We start from the raw sequence: 20,224 nt of genomic DNA on the forward strand, positions 1-20,224 counted from the left end.
TAGAAATGCATGCCATTAGAGGCATGCATGGATCTGTATAGAGTACTGTTAAGATGGTAATAGGAGAAGAGCACATTAATTTCAAGAGTAAGACTACAACTAGGGGTGAGATTGAGAAAAATGATAAATAAGAGGAACAGATACATCGAAATATTTTCTAATAGAGGTGAGTGTAGAGTCTACTACATCAGAGGTAAAAAGACAAGGGAGAAGACAATGAATATTTTCTAGTAATTACACATATAGTATACTACATTTGAGTATTATTGCTAATAACAAACAATTGAAACCATAGTTCACATGTACTTCAATTTGATAGACCATTTTTTTTTTTTTTTTTTTGCAAAATTCACTTCAAAAAACATTTTAAAACCATTTAAAATTCTTTGAAAAATGTATAAAGTTTACACAAAATATAAGTGCAGAATGTATCAAATGAGTTTATATGGGATTTGGAGGCTATGACATGTTGGAACCTTCTAGTAACTATTATTAATTACCATTTTGTCCTAGTAAATGATATGAAAGATAAGGGTTGGGCTATGGCTATCAAGTCTAGTGTTGTCTCAAGTAAGGAGACATGGAAGGGTGGAGTACTTGGTTTTCAGATCCTTAGTAGGATAAACAAAGTGTAGAGTGGGTTTCTATGTTGTGAGGATTTACTGTTAAGTACATGGTCTTGGGTTTATTCAAGACTAGAGTCAAGACAAGGGTGTGTTGTAGAGGTGTAATAGATATAGTCATAATTCATTGTTTGAAGTAGTCTTTGACTTGATGATAAGACATGATTATAGCCTGAAGGGACACAAGAGATGTTAGTATCTACAAGTAGAGTGGAGTTTTTCTTGTGGTAAGGATGGTTTTTCATTGAGTGGGTGTTGTCATAGGGGATATGTGACTAGCATAAAGGACATACAATTAGTCAAGTTGAAGAATGTGATCAAACTTGAAGATGCAATTAGAGTTGTCATGATCCATGATTAGGAGAAATATTGAAAGGAAAGTTGTCAAATGATCTTGGAAGGGAAGATGCCACTGACATGATGTTGGTAGAGGGTGGATACAATGTAAATGTATATTTGTGATGTAGAATGATCCTTTTAAGGATCTTGTGATTGTTGGAGAGTCTATTGGAGGTTTATTTCAAACATGTCTCAAAATTAGTGACTAGCAATAAGAGAGTTTGATATAGATGCGATCATAGTTTGAAAGGTGATTGACTTGTAGAGAATAGTGGATCCTAGGAGTACTTGACCATTAATAGATCTACGAATGAGAATGGTTTGATCTAGTATACTATCAAGCTTCTCTTTGTTTTGAGAATAGTTTACTATTATCTACTTAATATGGCCAATCATGTGAAGGTGTTAGCTCAAATTCTCTCCCCCCTCTAACATAATCCTAAATTATCCATTAACATGTAACATCCATTCATTATATCATCCATTAATAAATATAACATTCATTCATTATCGCATGAAGTAAAACAATTATGAGCATCCTTAAAGTAATCTCAAAATATCCAAAGCTAACATCTAACATTCATTCATTCGTTGACATTCATTAACACTAGCACACAAACACATAACATTCATTAATATTAGCTCATAAAAGATTCAGACATTGTCAAATAAAGCACATGATTTTTTTCCCCCTGTTTTCTTCCATCTACTCTAAGTGAAAGCAATAAGTGGATTGTCCCTTTCTTCATCATGTTCTTCTTCTATTGTCCTCATTGTATGCCTAGTTTGAGAATGAGCCTGTTCTTGCTAACGAGGGTTTTCTGCAATAAGAAAGAAATGGTTTAAATTTATGAGAATTTTATTATTATTGTTAAAAGTGTTTGATTAATTTAAGGAACATAATTTTTCCACTTTTTATTTGAGGAGGCAACATCATTTTCCACATTATTTTGTCTTCCCTCAAGCTCATATTTTTAAACACCCCTTGGAGTTGAAATATAAAAGGTTATGTTAATGAAAAAACCATTTACAATCAAATTTATTTAAAGGAATAACATTAGTCTTCTTTTCTTGATAGAGGAACTTCACTTGTAGGTGGGGCATGCTCCACTTGTTTAGCACTGGAAACATGCTCTAAAATAATAACAAATTTTTTTACATTAATTACTATACAAGATTAAATTAAAGATGTTTAATTGTATTAATAATTACATAAAACATTAATAGAAAATGATTACCTACACTCCTAGAATCTATATTAGGACCTTCACCATGTGTGGATTGTGCTCTAGAAGCAACAATTTGTATTCCAATGCCATGCACATTGTTATCATTCACTACTTATTTAAAACAAACATACTCACTTTATGTTGGAACATAACATCAAATAAACTATTCATAAAGTATCCAATTTGAAATAATTTTCATTTAGCTTTTTAACTTCTGTGATAGATCTAATAAAACTTTAATTGTAATATCCTTGACTAATTTTTTAATCGTTCCAACCAGGTCAGTAGATTCTATAATAATGACCTCCTCCTCATCAAAGCTCTCCTTGAGGACTAACGCAAGTTCCTTTCCTTTTCTCTAAGCATCCATCCATGACAAAAATATTATTAAAAATATCAAACTTATTCCAATACACTCAAGAAAAGAAGACAACAAAATAAAATTTAGCTTCTATCTAATTTGAACAATTACAATGAGGTTTACTTGCTAGGAAGAAGAGTTAGGAGTATCTATATCCCTCTCTATGACATGTGGTTGTTGATCCATGTGGCCTTGAGATAAAGATCAAATATAACAATATTAGCAAATACTTTAACTATAAAACATTGTAGCAAAAAATCTTACTATTCATAATTGTATTAAATAAACTATCTCTATACAGTGTATTGACTTATTCCTGTCGATCCATGAGACTGTGAGAGATGCTTGGGAAAGGGGATCATTTTCCTACACATGTTCGCTAAAATGGACAAGAATTCAAAAATAGGATTTGTCTACAACTTAGAATGCAAAATGATTTAGATTCACATTGTAATTTTTAAAAAATACCCATCCATAAAGATACATAATTTAATTTCTATGAGTTCTTCATGGAACATGTCAACTAGGAATGGCACCTAGGTAAAAGCATCCAACCATTCAAAGAGTATAATTTTCTTTCTAGAGATGACTAAATGATTTTAGACATTGTATGAGTCAAACTTGGTGTTTTCTCCAAAATTTGTTTTCACTTGATTGTTCAATTTTACATCTCATTGACCTTTTGTCTAGTCATTGTAAATTTATAAGCTAACCTACTAAAAATATGATTATATTTGTGTGCTCTATTGTATTTAAAGGTTTTAATTAAAATTCATCCTAGTATACTAGATTAACCTACAAATCACAAAAGACCATTTGAACAATATTTTTCGTAGAGAATTGTAAGATCACCAAATCAACCTTAATCATATTTGATCCATTGTATCTTCCTTGTTGTTTTCAATCCATTTTCCAAAGTCACCATGTTAATCCAACTTGGAGTCTTTATTTATATACATTCATTAATTTAAAATCATACTAGGATACAAGATTAACCTAGGAATTGTTAAAGATAATTTCAAGAATATTTATCATAAAGCATTAATAGATCATGACATCAGCCTACACGATCAATTGCATGCTTTTTGTTAAAATTCTTTAGAATAACTAAGAGGGGGGGGGGGGGGGGGTGAATCAGTTATTCAAGGTCCAAAATTCCCTTTTAATACCTTTTTTACTACTTTTAATGAATCCATACACTTTTCATCCATCCAAACTTAAATCAATCATATAAGCAAGTTACAGTAAATCAATATGCAAAGATAAAACATCCATAATCAACACATGACACAATGATTTATGTGGAAACCCAATTTGGGAAAAACCACCAGTAACATGCTACTCGATTCTCACTCTTCTGAAGTGATGCCCTGTCAAAAGCCTTCCCTGTTAAAGGCTTACAACACAATGTTAAATGTGACCCTGTTAAAAGATTTCACCAAGCTATTAGGAATGGGCCTGGTTAAAGGTCTTTAGAACATTCTCTTGGAATGCCACCCTGTTAAAGGATTTATCTAATGGCTATTAAACCAACCTAAGTCCATAGGATTTAGACTTACTGTTACAATTGCTAGAAAGTAACGATAATGGTCTTTTGATCTGATATAACTTACAACATACTTTGCAGATTTCAGATCACTCTTTTCAGTTCAATCCTTATGCTTGGCTTTATTCACTTCAGCTTTGACTACTTGTCTTCCTCTCAAGCTTCGTCTCCTTGAGTCTTCTTACTCATTCTGCCAATGCAATCTTCCTTGTGGTCGTCTGTCCAAACAGAGTTTCTGTGCTTTCTCCTCCTTAGCACCCTTTTCAGTACTTCATGCTTTTTATGCTTGACCACCTCTCTTTTTTATTATTAACTTATGTCTTCTTAAATAGAGATCTGATTTTCCTTTGCCGCTCAATTCTCCCTCTCCATTTTTAGGGTTTCAAAATGGATTAGGTAGGATACAATGTATCTACCACATATCTTGTTTTCTTTTGGAAACTTCGCCAATTGTATTGTTAAAAACATTCTACACGGTGTTCTGTGCCACCAGCTCATCATTCTTATCTTCCTTTAAATTCAAAATTTTTTAGATAACAACCTTGTTAGCTTAGATCTGGAAAATCTTTGATTTCCAAAATAATGCAGCAGCTCAGCATTATTGAGTTACTGGTGCTCGGCACCTCTGTGTTACTCGGCACCTATACCTGCTCGGCACTTGGTTCTGCTCTATGTCACTTGGCATATGAAGTTTACTCGGCATCTGGAGTTTACTCGGCATTTGGAGTTTACTCAACATCTTTAGTTTACTCGGCATTAACTAGGAATTTGCTCGCCTCTTACTAGCTTGCTCGACTCCTTCTCTCTAATGAACTTAGTTTGATCTTTACAAAAGACTTAGCTAAAACCTTAAATCTTTGATATATTTTAGTGTGCCCATTCTTTGTATCTTATAGTATGTCATCAAATACACTTTTTCATCAATGGCTTAGTTGATCCTTGTACTTCATTACAACATCATAACTTTAACCTTTCTCTAGGTGATCTAGTTACATCTTATTGATTGCCTTCACCTTGACAATCAACTAATCGATAGTATTTGGATCACTAAAGCAATTGTCATTCCTGCAAGTAGCAAGTTTGACATCAATGACAAAACAATGATTGAGGCCATTCTTTACCAGTTCCATATATTATTCCAACAACTCTTCTTATGATCATTTCAATCATTTCCAACAATCTCCCTCTTTGGCATTGATGGTAAACCAAACTGATCAAGTAATCAATTCAGTTACCACCAATATTGTATACGTTGTCTTGCTACATTTTCACTACTGATCTCATATATCTCCCTCTTTCATATATATCTCCCTCTTTGACATAAATGCCAAAGATGTAGCATCTTTATCATGCAAAATATAAACTTTGGCTTCTTGTTTATTTTCTCCCTCTGTCACCATGCTTGTGACTGATTTGGAGTTTCTGTTCTTGCTATCATCCTTTGCATCAACCTATTAATATTTCAATGATTTATTCCTGTTGATGCAAGGCAGCTTCCTTGTTGCCTTAAACTGCTTGAGTTAGGGGTATTACCCCCAACTTGCCTCTAAGATATTATAGGCATCCTTGGGCAATGGTTTGGTAAAGATATCTGTAGTTTGTTCTTTTGTGTGAATGTATTCCAACTTTACTTGTTTGTCTTCTACCAATTCTCTGACATAATGATACTTGATTGCAATATGCTTGGTTTTTGCATGCATTACTATATTTTTGGATATGTTTATAGCACTTGTATTATCACAATACAATATCACAGGTTTTGTTACCTCTTCTTTCATTCCTTCCAATAGATGTGTGAGCCATACAATGTTTGTGCAATTGATTGCGGTTGCCACATATTCTAACTCTGCAGTGGACTGGGATATAGATGTTTGTTTCTTGCTAGTCCAGGTAACCAACCTTTTGCCTAGAAATAATGCACCTCCACTTGTACTTTTTCTATCATCAATTTTTCCTCCCAAGTCTGCATCTGTATATGCATTGAGCTCAAATTTTCCATTCTTTTTGTAGTACAGACCAAAGTCATCAGTTCCTTTGAGATATCTCATTATTCTTTTTATTGCTATGAGATGATTTTCTTTAGGATTAGCAAAAAACCTAGCCACTATTCCAACTGCTAATGCTATGTCTGGTCTACTACATACAACATATTGTAGTTTTCCAATCATGGATATGTACATTGTTTGGTTGACTTCAGCTGACTCATCATTTTTGGATAGCTTATTTCATGTGGCCATTGGTGTGCTAACTGGTTTGGATTCCTCCAATCCAAATGTTTTGAGAATTTCTTTGATGTATTTTAATTGTGTAACAAATATTCCATGTTTGAGTTTATGTACTTGCAATCCAACAAAAAAATTGATTTCTCCAAACATAGAAATCTCAAATTCATGTTTCATTTTGTCAGCAAAGCCTTTACAAAGTACTTCCTTACCACCAAACACTATGTCATCCACAAAGATTTCAGATACAATAATGTCTTTACCTTCTTCTGCTTTGATGTACATGTTGCTATTATCATCAGTTCTTTAAAATCCAATTTGCACTAGATACTTGTGAAGTCTCTCATACCATGCTCTAGGTGCTTGTTTCAAACCATAGAGTGCTTTACGTAACTTACACACCATATCCCTATTGTTTTCATCAACAAATCCTTCTGGTTGTTCAATGTAGACTTCTTCTTCTAGTATACCATTTAAGAAAGAAAATTTTACATCCATCTGATAGACTTTAAAATCTTTGTAGGCAGCATATGCAAGTAAAGTTCTTACTCCTTCCATTCTAGCAACAGGAGCGAATGTTTCCCCATAGTCTATTCCTTCTTCTTGAGCATAACCCTTGCATACTAGTCTAGCTTTGTTTCTGGTAATCTCACCATTCTCATCTAGTTTGTTTCAAAATACCCATTTTGTGCTGATCACATTCTTGTTAGTTGGTCTGGGAACCAAACTCTAGGTTTTGTTTTTTCTTATTTGATCAATTTCTTCTTCCATAGCTTTATACCATTCATCATCTTGTAATGTACCATATACTGTCTTGGGTTTCGATTTGCTGATCAGACATGATTCATGTCTTAGTTTGTTCCTTGTCATTGGTCTTGCATCTTTGTCACCAATTATCTGTTCAGCAGGGTGATGTCTTTTTACATATTTGGATAACCTTGGCTCTGTCCTTATTTCCATGTTTGATCTTTCAGATTCAGGATCACTATGCACTTCGTTGTCAAGTTGTTCTTCATCATGTGTGTACTGTTTTCAGAATCATATTCTGCATTTTCTTCATTCTGCAACTCGACTTCTGAATGCAACTTGGCATTCACTGGTTGTGACTCGGCTGAAACTGATACTTGTTGTTGATTTTCAATTTGATTAACATCATCCTTATCATCAGTCATTCCTTCATAAGAATACACAGAGGTTTTGTACTCTTCAATTTTCTTTGGTACTTCAGCTTGGACTTCTGTGTGCTCATCAAAATTTACATTTGCACTTTTCACAATTTTGTTAGTGCTAGTATTCAAGCACTTATATGCCTTACTTCTAGTGGAATAACCAAGGAATATGCCTTCATCACTTTTTGCATCAAATTTTCCATTTCTAACATCTTTGAAGATAAAGCATTTACAACCAAACACTTTGAAATGTTTTACATTGGGTGAGTAACCATACCATAATTCAAAAGGTGTTGTATTTGTACCTTTCTTGACTTGGACTCGGTTTAGTGTATGAATAGCTACACTTACTGCTTCTCTCCCGTATTTTAGAGCAACAGTCTTTTCCATCATTAGTGTTCTAGCACAGTCAATCACAGATCTGTTTCTTCTTTCAGCAATTCCATTCTGTGGGGGAGTTCTAGGAGCTGACATTTCTCTTTTGATTCCTTTGTCATTGCAGAATATTTCAAATTCATTTGATGTAAATTCACCAGCTCTATCTGATATTAGGCATTTCAAGCTTTTTCCAGTTTCCTTTTCAACTCTAGCCACATACCACTTAAACATTTGAAAAGCATCAATTTTTTTTTTTTAAGAACATAACAGTCATCATCCTAGAATAGTCATCAACAAATAGCATTATGTATTTATCTCCTCTATAGCTTTGTATTTCCATTGGACCACATAAGTCAGTGTGAACTAACTCAAGTATCTCTTTAGATGTATAGTTTTTGCTTTTGAAACTTGACTTTGTCATCTTTCCTAGCTGACATTGTTTACACATGATATTATCAAGCTTTTTCAGTTTTGGTAGACCTCTAACTTTCTTCATTTTACTGATGTTGACTAGATTGTCAAAGTTGACATGACATAATCTTCTATGCCATAACCATTCATCATCAAATTTTGCAAATAGACAAGAAACATCATTCATATCAAGATAAAACAAATTGCTCTTTGTTTGATCTCCTTTTCCTATCAGTTTACCATCAGTATCATAGATTTTTGCAATTTTGTTTCCAAATTCCACTTTGCAACCTATATTTCCTAACTGTGAGACACTCAGTAAATTGTAGTTTAATCCTTCAACATAGTATGCATTGTCACATGAAATTTGTTCTATGAGCTTAATGGAACCTTTTCCTTTGATTTGACATGGAGCATCATTACCAAATCTAACATTATTTCCATCATACTGAGTAAAGTTAACAAACTTACTTTTGTCTCCTGTCATGTGATGTGAGCATCCACTGTCTATGATCCATTTGTCATTCTTGTTTATACATGTTACCAGTGCTGTGGGCTCTTCTTCATCAGATTGGTCCTTCATGGCTACATAAACAACTTCATCATCATTGTCATCATAATTTTCTTCAACAATATAACACTTCTTACCTTTTTCTTTGTAATCTCTCTTGTCATCATCTCTTCTGTTCTTGTATTTGTTATCTTCCTTGGAATCTTTTTTCTGTGGACACCTTCTAGCAATATGACCTACTTCATTACAATTGAAACAAATGATAGGCATCTTACCTTTGAATTTTCCTTTGCCCCTGTGAAATCTTCTAGCAAGCAATGCTTCCAATTGTTCCACATCTTCCTCATCAGTGCTACTGTTACTGGATACATACTTCATTTTTCTTCCTTTCTTTGATTTCACCTGTTTAGCATCTTTCAGTGATAACTTGGCCTTAAAAGTAGATTCAACATTTTCAGGTTTGTAGTTGTCAAAGTTAGATAACTCAAATGCAGCGAGTCTATCGATTATACCTTCAAAGCTTAGATTATTTCCTGGTATACATCTTAGCTCTTGTATTGCTGATACTCTAATAGCATAGATAGGGAGCAAGGTTCTTAAGAACTTACTATTAACAATATCTTCATCTAGTTGACCACTTAAGCATCTTATTGCACTTACTAATTCCTTTATTCTTGCACCATATTGAGCATCATTCTCATTTTCTTCCATTTTCATGTCATCAAACTTTCCTCTGAGACTTTCTCTTTTTGCTCTTTGTACATTCCGATCCCCTCCATAGATGTTTGATAGGGCTTTCCACATTTTGAATGTAGTGTCACATCCTTTGATATCATCAAATTTAGCATAAATTTAGCATAGCTGAGTGCAGAGGCAATTTCCAACATTGTCTGATTGTGTTCTTGCTTTTTTTTCATGTCTTCTGCAGTAGGAGCACCTGTTGGATCTACATGTTTAGTGACAATTGAATTTTGGGCATAATCTCCTATGGATCCAAGATGTAGCTTCATCAAAATTTTCCATGCAACAAAGTTGTCTTTGTTGAGCTTGGGAACTTCTCTTTTTGCCATTTTGATCTTTTCTTCTTGCAGTCCTTTTAAACTGAATTAGCAGTCAGGTTCTGATACCAATTGTTAGAATTCTTTAGAATAACTGAGAGGGGGGGGGGGGGGGGAGATGGGTGAATCAATTATTCAAGGTCTAAAATTCCCTTTTAATACCTTTTTTACTACTTTTAATGAATCCATACACTTTTCATCCATCCAAACTTAAATCAATCATATAAGCAAGTTATAGTAAATCAATATGCAAAGATAAAACATCCATAATCAACACATGACATAATGATTTACGTGGAAACCCAATTTGGGAAAAACCACCAGTAACATGCTACTCGATTCTCACTCTTCTGAAGTGATGCCCTATTAAAAGCCTGCCCTGTTAAAGGCTTACAACACACTGTTAAATGTGACCCTGTTAAAGGATTTCACCAAACTGTTAGGAATGGGCCTGGTTAAAGGTCTTTAGAAAATTCTCTTGGAATGTCACCCTGTTAAAGGATTTATCTAATGGCTATTAAACCAACCTAAGTCCATAGGATTTAGACTTATTGTTACAATTGCTAGAAAGTAATGATAATGGTTTTTTGATCTGATATAACTTACAACATACTTTGCAGATTTCAGATCACACTTTTCAGTTCAATCCTTATACTTGGCTTTAATCACTTCAGCTCTGATTGCTTGTCTTCCTCTCAAGCTTCATCTCCTTGAATCTTCTTACTCATTCTGCCAATGCAATCATCCTTGTGGTCGTCTGTCCAAACAGAGTTTCTGTGCTTTCTCCTCCTTAGCACCTTTTTCAGTACTTCATGCTTTTTATGCTTGACCACCTCTCTTTTTTATTATTAACTTATGTCTTCTTAAATAGAGATCTGATTTGCCTTTGCCGCTCAATTCTCCCTCTCCATTTTTAGGGTTTCAAAATGGATTAGGTAGGATACAATGTATCTACCACATATCTTGTTTTCTTCTAGAAACTTTGCCAGTTGTATCGTTAAAAATGTTCTACATGGTGTTCTGTGCCACCAGCTCATCATTCTTATCTTCCTTTAAATTCACAAATTTCTAGATAACAACCTTGTCGGCTTAGATCTGGCGAATCTTTTATTTTCAAAATAATGCAGCAGCTCGACATTATTGAGTTACTAGTGCTTGACACCTTTGTGTTACTTGGCACCTATACCTGCTCGACACTTGGTTCTGCTTGGAACTTGGTTTTGCTCGGCACTTGGTTCTGCTTAGCACTTGGTTCTGCTTGGCACTTGGTCCTGCTCGACACTTGGTTCTGCTCGACACTTGGTTCTACTCTGTGTCACTCGGCATCTGGAGTTTACTCGGCATCTTTAGTTTACTCAGCATTAACTAGGAATTTGCTCGCCTCTTACTAGCTTGCTCGACTCCTTCTCTCTAATGAACTTAGTTTGATCTTTACAAAAGACTTAGCTAAAACCTTAAATCTTTGATATATTTTAGTGTGCCCATTCTTTGTATCTTATAGTATGTCATCAAATACACTTTTTCATCAATGGCTTAGCTGATCCTTGTACTTCATTACAACATCATAACTTCAACCTTTCTCTGGGTGATCTGGTTACATCTTATTGATTTCCTTCACCTTGACAATCAACTAATTGATAGTATTTGGATCACTAAAGCAATTGTCATTCCTGCAAGTAGCAAGTTTGACATCAATGACAAAACAATGATTGAAGACATTCTTTACCAGTTCCATATATTATTCCAACAACTCTTATTATGATCATTTCAATCATTTCCAACACTTTTTGCTTGTCCTCAATCATTGTTCCAAATCCCTTTAAGAAATCTAACTAAGGGGCTAACTCAAGAGAACATGACCTTCACAATTTATTATATGCTCCAAATGTTATTTTAAACACTCAAGTTCCTTCCCAAATTAAAACATAAAAATATCAAACGATCAAATTCCAGTAGTCAATTTTCTACCAAATCATTTGTGTGACTTACAATTCATATCAATGCATCAAATTCATCTTGATAATTATGAAGATTGTTTCTAAGCTCATGTACCTGAATGAGAGAAAAGTTTGATCATTTTAAAGGATCTAAAATATCATTTGAACAAGTCGTATTATAGCTTAAAGTTCAAATTAATACATCAATTTTAGTTTCACACTTTGATGAGCTTTGTTATGCACTCATGTAGGTGAACTCAAGAAAAGTCTAGTCACTTAAAAGGCTTTGAGAAATTGTAAACAAGCAATACAAATCTCGTATTGTAAACAATATATTCCTTGTTCATTTATTTAAGGGGGTTTATTTAATAAACACTATTTATTTAATTATCATAGATCTAAGATATTTATAAAACTAGTATATTTTCCCATACATACACACATCAATACATGCACACACACATTAAAGTGAGCTAGAGATTAATTTTTCATATATAGTCTATAATTAATTTAGTATCTAATTCACAGTTTGTATATAAACTTTAGTTGTTTATTAAATGCTTCATTATTAACTACCCTATAAATATTTTTATTTTATACTTTATTTATTTCATTATCCTAGATAATTATATTTTATGCAAGTGGTTTTATTTTCCCTTACAAATACATGCCCATATATATCCAAAAGAATGTATTTAAAAATTGAATACTTTTGCATCTCTATTTTGGACTTAGTTTGATATGTACATTTCTATACATGTGATTATGTGCCTTAAGTTATTCATATGCCTTGTCTATGCTTCCACAACTTGCATCATTGTTTACTCGACCATTTGTAACTACAACATTTGCCAAAATAACTCTATCCTTTATAATTTGATCAATGTCTATAACATGTTCCAAAGTCCCCATTTTAACATAAGAAGGCTAGATGCTAGTAAGGTTCCCATATCAAAATACATTAAATACCAAAAAACCATTGAAATCTTTATTCCCTTCCATTTTTCACATGTAAACATCTACACTAAGATTGTTTAGGGACTAAGAAAATATCAAAGAAAGGATTTTGATTGCTATTTAATAATAATTTACTGCCTGTCCAAAATAATTGTGATCTAATTTTGATATATCTATGAAAGCAACTATTATACAATCTAGAAGGATTTTATGACTTGTCCTCCTTACAAACCATTGAAACCTTTCCAAACATCAAATCTATCAATCCATACCTCTCAAACTTATTCACCACATTTCCCCTCTATAATAACTCAGAAATGGTCATCTGGACTATGAGTCCCCCTTTCTAGCAAATTTTCTTAATTTATTGATTGCTTATTCTTGATCAAATAATCACTTTTTAATCTATTCAGTTATAACCTATGGTTTGACCACTTTATCCTAAGTCTTTTATTTAATTGAAAGCACTTTCTCCATTTTAATTAAATAAAAAGTCCCACTTCCCACTTGTCCAAAATGTGCACACATAAAGCATTATTCCTATTTTTAAAATAAAAGAAAAAGGCTTTTTGTCTCACATGAGGTGCACACTTTCCAAGGTGGGTGAAATCTTCATTCTCCTCCATACATCTCCCACCTTTTTGAACTCCACTATTGATCTTGATTAGGTGAGATGCTTGTGCACATGGATCACTCAAGATACATCCTCTACCCTTGATTAAGCCCCTCTTCACTTTTGATCTCAATTGTCCATTTTTATTTAAAAGAGAGGGCTCTCTCCTCATTCTCCATCTTTTATGTTTATGCTAATGTTATGTTGAAAGTTTTCATATAGATTTTGGAGCACTTAAAGCACTCACATTGCACTTATTTTACAATTGCATTCTCTCATTTGTATTTATCTTAGATTTCCTTTATGCATAGTATGGCTCACCTAGTCTAATTAGGGGATAATGTAAATATTCATATTTTTTAGCTTAACCTTGCATCTTGCATCTCATTCTAGTTTACTTGCATATTCATTGCACTCATCTTGATTCTTGGATATTGGCATTCTTGCCTCTACTCTTTGTATCTTCCATTCTATGGTGCACCTTGCAAGGGATACATAAGCTAAGTCCATTTGAGAGCTACTCTTACAGCTCTTACACATCATAGATATGAAGCTATAAGCCACTTCTTGAGAATCCCTCTTCCATACGTTCTCTAAAGTGCATTGATTTATAGAAGTGTGTCTAATTTTTGGTATACTTTTTTGGCACCCACTGTGGGGCTGGACAACCTTGTCTAGCTCTTATTTCTACAATTTTTTCATTTTACATGCTTGTTGTTCTGGGTATTTTTGTTTTGACAAGCAAAAATATCGTGCAATAATTTTCTAGTATCATATGATACTTTCTTCAATAGTGGTATGATACATTTCCAATTTTTCTATCGTACTAGTACTATTTATCCTATAACCCTCCTGTTCTACATTTTATCGCACCATTTGGTGCATAGTATTGCACAAGGTAGAATTATTTCCCAATTATACAAAGAAGTATCGTATGATATTGTTGTAGCTAGAAATATCACCCGATCTGTTCCTATAAGCTAGTTAGGTTCTTAGTTTGTATTTTTAGTTTTCAAAAGCTCTTCATTTCTTATTTTTGGTTTTCTAATAGTCCTAACAAGTGCTTTTGTAGAGTAAATTTTAGTTTTTTCTAACCTTGTTATGCCCTAATTCTTATTTTGTAGGTGCTATTGCTTGCTTTGCTAAAAGGAAAAATTGCCAAAATAAAAAATTGCAAAAACAAAAAAGGGCTACTAACATTTGTTGTAGGGCTTCCCAAGCAAAAAAAAAAGATTTTGTGTGTGTGTGTGTGTGTGTGTGTGTCTTCTTTCATTTTTGAGTGTGGCATTATACTAGTTGCTCCCTTTCATTAGGCACATAAAACTCACAAGTAAGGGTTCATTGTTGGTAGGAGAGTATGCTCTTCACCTTTTAGGTGAATCATAAATCTTGACCCTTTATTGGATCATGAAAGTGGGTGGGATACTCCACTCTATAGTGGTTTTAATTAACTTCCTTGGCATGTTTGAGGAAAACATTAGGGAGTAGGGGAGTATGCTCTTCAACTAAAGGGTGAATAAAAAATCTTGACCTCCTTGGTGTGGATCCATTTTGTTTAAATCTCCTAGTGAGATTCATACCTTTAGAGGGCTTTCTATTAGTAGGAATGACTCGAGGTGGGAACTAGAAAAACCTAGCTAACTTGACCCACTATAATCTCAAACTCCTTGACAAAGGCCAAAGACTTGGGAGCATAACATTTGAATTCACTTAGTGAGATTAGTTGTGGAATTGGGACCATGAAGAAATCACTAGGTGGGTATGCTTAAGGTACTCTTGTGGCCACAAGGTCTGTTATTAAGTCTTGCATTGGGAACAAGGGGGGTGTTGCGAACGAGACCCTTACTAGATACTCTAATATTTAGAGGCCACCCTTTTTAGTTGCTCAATGTCTTAGTGCAAGGATCGATCCTAGTGGACTACCCAGATCACCCCAAGATTTTACACTCATGATAGGGGTCCCTTTGGTTGTGTTAATATCACTCCCATGACAAAGCCAATAATTATTATGTGCAACCACTTTGTGTGAGGTGAGGGGGCATCAAGTGTAGGCCAAGGTATTGAGTAATGAACTATGACCTTTAGGTAGATATTTCTTGGCATGTTTTCTATTTGTGCTAGACTCATGGAAATCTATTAAAGATACACATGATGGTAGTTTTCATAGGATTTTTATTTTTAAACCTCCCAATTGTTTGCATTGGAAAGGTTTCTTTGTCCCTTGTCCAATTACTCGAAGACATTTGTTTGTGCCACAAAATTGCTTTCAACACACTACATTATTGTAACTGAAAACACTCTACTACAATAGTCAAATTTTTCTAAAACAATAAAACATTGAGTCCAAACATAGGTATTTTAGTCATAAAATCACAAAGTATTGTCTCTACTAAATTTTTGTTGTACTACATTTCCATGAAATATCGTATGATACTTCTAATGTCTATAAATTGTTGCACTATCACTCAAATTGTATCGCACAACTATAGCAAATTTTGTCGCACGAACTTTGACGAAATATCACATTGTCTTATTCTATCACATGGGTATTCTATAAACTACCACACAATGTTATTTGTTGAACTTGTATTGCCTAATTTCTTGCACTCTATCGCTTGGATCTATTTCTTGCAAAATTTGAACTTTGACTATGTTATGGATGAACATAGGTGTCCACATTTGATCTTATTGTGCCCCTAGGCTAAAACCTACATGTGTGGCTACATTCTAGATTGGAAAAGATCAAGCTTGGCTCTTGGGATGCAAACTTGAACTTCATAGATTATTCACTTGTCAAACTTTTTTTATTTCTCCTCTTTGCCTATTTTCTATTGAGCTTCTTTCCTAACTCCCATCTCGAGGCACTAGTGTCATGAATTGCTTGGACACTTTTGATAAGCTACCATCTTTGCTACATTCTTGATAAGTGAACATCTTATTTTACAAGTTTTATTCCTAGCACTTTGTGTCATCTTATCAAGCTAAGAATTTTCTATTTTATGGTGGTTACAACTAGGCTACAATTTGGTCAAGTTAGCCATCCTTCCTTTAGTTTGAAAAATTGGATTCTCCAACTAGGTGTCCATGTAAGATTTTTTTTGAAGAAAAACCTATTTTTGATAGGGTTGAGGAAGACAAATTTGCCAATTGGTATGATTCAATTAGTCACTTTCAATGCTCCTTTGATAGCCTACTTAATACTCCTAGAGTGGAAAACAACGTGTCTTTCATCATGAATCAAGAAGAGAGACTCTGACGCCTAGATATGTTCTTTCATATTAGGAGAGAAGATATTAAAAGGGAGAAAAGGGCCACTCAAGCTGAACAAGCTAGGTTAGAGAAGAGAAACTTTAACAAGCTAGGCTCATAACCTCTGGGATAGCTACCCATGTTCATGAAGGAAATGATACTCACAATAACAACACTTAAGGCTTTGGAAATACTTACACATATGGCTATGAGAATCAACATGCTAATGCTTCTTCTAGCAACCCTTTTGCAAATCATGCACATTTTGGAAATAATACCCCACCAAGAACTCCAAGGTCTCATGTTAAGGGCTACCTTGCCATCTAGATGTTCACAACCTTCACATCATGAAAGTGAGGTGGATAATGAAGTTACTAGTGGATACCTCATTAGGTTCCAACAAGACAAACACCTACAAAGGCTCATTCTCAAGGTACTAGAAAAAAATGGTGATCAATACTTTGCATATATGACAAATAGAGGTTGGAGGGTACCCCATGATTATGATGTCCAATGAATCATTCGAAAGAGAGAACCAACTGAAAGTGAGATCTTGAAGAAGAAAGCCCAAGACATACAAAATAGAGTTATGCACATGCAAATGGAAAAGGAAAAACCTAATACCTCATTTGTTGAGACCATATGTGCTCTTCCATTTGATAAAATTATGATATACGTTATGTTGTTTCCAAGGGATATAGACACTAGTATATTTGGACTCATTTTTTGATGTTAGTTGGTTGAACATTCAATGCCATTTGGTCAAAATTTTGACAAAAGTAAGCATCACTAACTTCACGTCAAAATTTTGATGAACCTTTGCGTCATCTATATATCAATAAAAAAGTTCATTGAAAAAGGAGGCCTCAAAAATAATTTGGTCCAAAAACCATCACCTCAACATTGTCGAAACATCTACCAATTTTTTTCAAAATATATACCAAATTGTGTCGAAAGATCTACTCGATAACATCAAAAGTTTCACCCAAGGAGATGGTTTTTTTGGTGAGGATGTCAAGAAATTGACGAGAGTTATCATCAAAAGATTAACCTGTCGACACCAAAATTTCAAAGATAGAAGATGATTGCTTCAATGAAGATGCCAAACCATCGATGACTATTATCATCAAAAGATCAACCTGACAATGTCAAAGTTTTGACAACAGGATGTGGTTGTTTCAATGAGGATGCTAAGCGTTCAATGAAAATTCTTGTTGAAATACCTACCAATTAAAGTTGGAATTTTGATGACTTCCCTATATTAAAAATATAAATTTATTTTGATAAAATCATTGTCTTCTCTGAAGAACTTGTGATAGTTTGTGTGAGTTATAATATAGCATACACACTGTTGAATGGAAACTGCTAAAGTTACCAAGAAAATGTTTGTTAATGATTATGAAGAAGAGGAATACTTCAAAGAGATGCATAAAGATAGATGTAAGTAAGGCATATGATAGAGTAATTGGGATTTTTTATTTGATATTATGACAAATTTTAGCTTTAACAACTCTTGGCTAGAGATTATTGAATTATGCTATACCAACTCTCATTACTTACTAGTGGCATATGCCATGTTTTCAAGCAATTGAGGCATGTGAGTCCTTGAATATACATTAAAATTGTGGAAGAAATACATCACTCATGCTTAGGTTCAAAGATGATAGCATGATGCTTGTGGAAGCCACCTTTAAATGAGGGTTTAGACAGCTTTGGTTCAAAACACAATTTCTTACAATATGAAACCAAATAAGGTTCTGCAAGAACTACAATGCTCTAGATTTAGAGTATTATCATGTACAATTTGTGATGTTTAAGATAGATCTATTCAACCTGTTGTAGACATGTTCAAATCTTATTGTGACAAAACTAAATAGGATCACTAAGAACTAGAACTTGAGGGATATTAGTGGATAATATAGGAGTTGGATTAGGAGGATTATGATTACCATTAGGCTCATTGTCAAAGACTTTCCTTTTGTCTATATACTTCATGAATTTTGTTCAATTTTGAAGAAAAATAACACATGAAATATTGATAAATGTCTTGAATGGATAGTCATAAATAGAAATTTTGATTCAATCGTCGTATATTTGATAAATAGAGGTAACAATGATTGCGAAAAATGTGTGTGAAAAGCTTAAGATCACTAATTATTTCAACTCAAAGAAATTATCATAAGATGTTTACAACCCAACATCTCTTAACTACACTATCTAATCAATAATTAGAGAGCACATACTGATAACCATGGTTAGAGAACATAATAATGGAAAGGCACAAATCTACTAGATAATGAGTACAACGATCAAAGTGAAATGTCATGTGCATTGTTATACATGTAGTTCTATCGTTTGGGTCATTTCTATGCAACAAAGGTGAATTAAGATGCTACCACAAGGGTTGAAGTGGATGCATATGTGGATGGGGCATAGTTGGATGTAGAGCAGCTTCGATTTGAATGAGGAAGTTGATGATGACCCATTTTGAAAACTAGACAACCGAGTACAATGAGAGTATCACCATAGACCATCTTAGGCTTTGCTCAAGGGAAACCATAAAATCCAATAATATTGATTTCTTGAAACCCAACCAAGACATTAATGTTGGGATTCAAGAAATTGAAATTGTTAGAGTTTTTGGTTTCCCTTGACCAGTGTTAATGTGTGAAAAAACAAGTATTTGGTTGTAGGGTTAGGTATTTTAGATTAGATGTCAGTCCTAGATGTATGGCATAAAATAATTAGATTCCTAGGCAGAGTTACAAAGTTGTCATGCAATCATAGCTTAATGTTGTGCTTCACTTGGTTTTGAGAATAGATTAATATTCTCTACTAATTAGAGTCAACGACATGAAGGTGGAACCTAGTTGATATTGAGATTCACTTAGTTTCAAGCATATAACTAGTTATGAATAAGCATAAAAGTTGAGGAGATGAACTCCAAAGAAACAATTGAATTGGGTTCAGTGGCCTAATATTCCTAGGTGGAGCGAGCAATAAAATAAGTTGAAGAAAGTTGATTTGGGGACAAAAATAGGACTAATATTTCTAGCTTAGACCAACATGAGAGATGAAGAATTTTGAAAGAAGAGACTAAATGATTTCCTTTTTCTAGTAACATAGATGCAGGTAGAGGAATGAAAAATAAAGACCCACCCAAACAGTTGTGGTTAATAAGTATAACAACAATATCTCTTTGGGTAGGTGTTGATTGGTTTAGTTTGAGCTTCACTTGGTTTCGAGAATCATTTCATATTCTCTACTTAACAAGGCCAACCACATGAAGGTGAAAGCTTATTTGTCCCCCCACTAAATCACTCTAAATTCCCCATTAATCTCTAAATAAATATTTCATTCATTCATTTAAGAACTATAAAATTGAATCATTATAATCACATAACATTCATTAACAAGACATCCAATTCATTAATAAGCAACATTCATAAGAAACATTCAGAAGCAATAATAAATAACATGACATACAATTCATTAGTGAGCAACATTCATCAATAAGTCATAAACACATTCGTTAAGACAATGTTCTAGCATCATCAAACAAGTTTTTAAATAATCATTTCTTCTTTTGTTTTTTATTTGATGTTTGTCAAAGGTAAAAGC

This window comes from Cupressus sempervirens, chromosome 3 (assembly GCF_028749045.1).
Source record: "Cupressus sempervirens isolate cs-2001-9-10 chromosome 3, ASM2874904v1, whole genome shotgun sequence".
Lineage (NCBI taxonomy): Eukaryota > Viridiplantae > Streptophyta > Pinopsida > Cupressales > Cupressaceae > Cupressus > Cupressus sempervirens.